Here is a 4038-nt window from a genome sequence, read left to right as displayed (position 1 = left end):
CCACCACTATGGGGCCACCAGCTCGGCCTGTTGCAGGGCAGTTATTTCCCCTTGTGTGGCCTTATTTTTAAAGAACCACAGAACCACAAGGGCTGGAAAACCCCTCCAAAATCAAATAAATTCCTCCTAATCCCCACCCTACGAGACCCCATCCAGCGGGGAGGATTAATTAGAACCGTTTGGAGGCCGTCGGGGACGGATGGAGATGAGGCCCTGCCACCTGCGCTCCGCCACGTGGCCAAAGCAAACAAGGAAGGTGGAAGCCGTGGGATTACATAAATAAATGCGTGTTCTTGAGGATGTTGGGCACCAAAATGTGCCCCGAGGCTGCGGAGACGTGCAGAGTCTTCAGGGAGCAAGATGAGGATGAGGAGGAGCCTTCGTTTTCAGGTGGTGGCCACCGTGAAGGTCGGTGCTCATGGCGAGGTGTGGCTGAGGCTTCAGCTCGGTTCAAAATCAGGAAGAAAAAAATAAATAAAATAAAATAAAATAAAATAAAATAAAATAAAATAAAATAAAATAAAATAAAATAAAATAAAATAAAATAAAATAAATAAAAATAATAAAAAAGCCTTACTGAATTCCTGGCTGAAGGATGGGAAAATCGGAGCGCTGAGCTCGTGGGCGAGCGGAGAAATGGGGAGCAGCCCTCGTCCCCCGTGCCCCTCGTGCCGGAGACGCCGAGCACACATCGGCCACGTGCTGGTGGAAACACTGCAGAAGGATCCTGGCGTGTGTTTGGGTTCAGCAGGGAAAATCTCAGCCTCATGCCCCCCCAGGGCCAAGCACAGCCCTTGGAGGACATTAATAAAACATCGTGTGCCCTTGGGATTGATGGCTGCAGAGACCTGCTTGACCTTGGGGTTGGATGTGCTGCTGGTGCTTTATTTTTTTTTAGTATTTAAACCGTGCAAGGAGCCCTGAAACCTGCAAAAAAATAAAATAAAAAAAAATATAAAAAACAACACCTTTTCTGGCACCTTCTCCTGCAGGAATGCAGGTGCTGCATGCACATACCTGAACGTGCAATACGCGGCGTCAGCAAATGCCAGGCGGTCGTTCTGTGTCAAAACAGGTAAAATCAGTTCCGCTGTGGTCCTCTCTGCCCAGGCTGGCTGTTGGCACACGTCCAGCCTGCAAATTACCCGGCAGAAATTCGGAGAGGGCTCCCAAGGTGTCATCCCTGCTGCGCTGAGTCCGGCTGAGCAGCAGGCACCAAAGGTGAAAGGGTTTTGTAGGACAATTTGTAGGACAATTTTTTACAGGTGGAAAACCTTCAGCAGCGATCAGAACCGGGGAAGTTTTTTAGGGGGGGGTCAGGCCACAGCAGAAAGTCACCCAGGAGTATCTGGGGACACAAAAAATAGACAAAAGGGCTGGTTCTGGGGAGCGGGTCCATCACTGTGAGCAACCTCGGAGGTGGCCAATGTGTCCTTTAAAAGGGAGATGGCTTTGTGGGAGCTTGGGTTGTTTCCAAAAACCAACAGGAAAACGACAGGCAAATACCCTGCAAGGTGCTTTGAAGGGGTACATATGAATAAAATGGCCTCAAGGATGCAGTGGGCATCAATTCCCAAAGAAATCCATTTTACTCACTTGCAAACGAGCAGATCCAAAATGAAGATGAGGAAGCTTTGCATGACCCACAGGAGCGAGATCAGCTATTTGCCTGGCTGCCTCCAGCCTCCAGCACACGATTTAGATCTGGATTTAGAGGATGGGTCTGGCAAGGACCCCGGCTCAAAGATCTCAGGCAGGGATGTGGGAGCAGAACCAGTGCTCAGCAGGAGCTTTGTACCAGGTGGGTACGAGGCGATGCCGCCTGCGATGCGCAGCCCGGAGGGGCTGACATCACCGCTGCCGCGCAGACCTGCGTGTCTGGGCCAGCAGCGAGAAGGGGAACGGGCACTGCGGGGCATGAGTCACCTCGTCCCGAGGGAAAGATCTCAGCCAGCTCAGGGGAATTGCGCCCAAGAAGCGATCGCACCCCGAATCCCTGCCAGAAGCGTCGAGGCAGGGCTGGCAGCTGGCACAGGCGTGCGCCTTGATGCTGAAGGAGGCTGGTTCTGGGTCGGCTTTTTGATCCCTTTGGGATTACAGCGCGGAAACTTGCTGATCCTCAGGTGGAAAGGCAGCGCCGCTACCGCCCCCAGAGCAAAAACCCCAAAAGAAGAAGCTGAGCGTGCACGGAGGTGCCTGGGCCGACCTGTCCGTGGATCCTCTTTCTTTGCCCCAATATTTTGAGGTCGATGCAATCCCTGGACAAGTGCCACGCCGTGCCCAGCTCCATCGGGATGCTGCACTGGAGGAGATGGGGCTTCCAGCGAAGGATCCCATCCAGCATCACCTTATCCACGATTCTGTCTGTTTTCAGACAAGAGGACCGCATGGCTGGCAGGTGGACGTGGCTTTTCCGTGCTTTTTGGGGTTACAGCTTAGAAAACGGGGGCATCAACCGGGCTGAGAAGAAGAATGGAGGAAAAGATCCCTTCCAACTCGGTCAGTGGGATGGGTTTGGAGCATCCTCAGCCAAGCAGAGGAGCGAGCAGCCCCCAAAGAGCTGCAAGCAACAGCAACCTCAAGCTGGCCCTGGGATTAAGCCAATTAGAAGCTGCCGGAATTTGCATAGCCCTAATTAAAGATTCACTGAGCAGACACAACGAGACCGAGTCTGAGCAGCCAGCCCGGTGCTCAGCGTTTCCCCGTGGGCCGCCCTGGGTGATGTTTCGGGGCATGATTCACATCCCACACTTAGGAAATCTCCGCTCTCACGGGACGGGACGGGAGCTGTGTCCTCCAGGGCCGTCACGCAGACGACAGACGGGGGGTTTGATACCCAATTTATGGCAGAGCTGCTCATTTTGGGTGATCTGGGGTTAAAAAAATGTATATTTAAAAAATCCCAGACAGCCTTCCATGATGCTGACACGTGTTCCTGCCTAGCAGCTCACATTTGGTTTGAGTGCACTTCTTAACCCAACCTTATCACCTTTGTCACCTTTTGCCCCAAAACAAGGTTGCCCAATTCTTAGCAAAACCCACAAAAAGGGGCAGCCCTGGATGGGATCTCATTTTCCCACCTGCTCCTGGCTGCTGCTTCTTGCAGAGATTTGGACCTTGGACTTTTTCTCCAGCAGCTGGTGGCCAGGTTGCGGCGGGCAGAGGACTTCCCCCGTTAATTGCCCCTGCCTGGCAAGGCTGAAGTCACCGCAACAGCTGGGAACCAGCAGCGATACGAGCCCAGGGATCACCTTCCTCCTCCTCCCTCTGCCCCGTGTGCCAGAGCGGGGAGAAAGCTGGATGGGGGCTAAATCTGGGAGCAAAAGGCAGAAAATCCGCCAAGATGCGGGCGGCCTTGTTTGTTTGCTGAGGGCTGGTATTTTATCCTGCTCATCTCTTGAGAATTTGTCCTTGAGGCTTTTTTTTGTTTGTTTTTTAATCCTTTACAGAAGCATTTCGGATACGTGAATAACAAGGGAAGGTGATTTAGATGCCATGAATATTGAAGACTCCGAGGAGGCGAAAACACGGAAGAAGGAAAAGTTAAGGAAATGAGGAGGTCCCGGCCCTTCCTGGGGAGAGGGAGGGGTTACCAAGGCTTCCTTAAAACAGCCCTGTTGGGAAAAACCATTGTTTTCCCTGCTTCTCTCCTAAACCCCTCCTTAAAGCCTGGAGCAGTCTTTGGGTCACTCGCTGGTGCTGGATCCCAGGGCTTTGGTCCTTCGGCACCTCCCTGCCCCAGCATCCCGGCGATTTGGGGTCTCTGAGCCCCGGTGTTCCCGTGCCATGGGGACTCCTCTGCGGTGCTGAAGGATGCTGCAAGGCAAACCCCAAAGCCCTGTGCACCAAAACATCCCCGCGGCTGCAGCCCTCGTGTGAGCTGCTTTCCAAAATTTCATTTAATCTCGCTTTTCCCAAGTGAAATCTCCCAGTTCTGGACCACCCGTGACACTGCTTGCTGAGGATTTCGGGGTCTTTTTGCCTGCAAAGGGAGGCAAAAGCCACCGTTTGCTGATGGGTGATAATAATAAGCCCTTG

The sequence above is a fragment of the Anas acuta genome, chromosome 29 (genome assembly GCF_963932015.1).
Source record: "Anas acuta chromosome 29, bAnaAcu1.1, whole genome shotgun sequence".
NCBI classification, from domain to species: Eukaryota; Metazoa; Chordata; class Aves; order Anseriformes; family Anatidae; genus Anas; species Anas acuta.
This window is presented reverse-complemented; position numbering follows the sequence as displayed.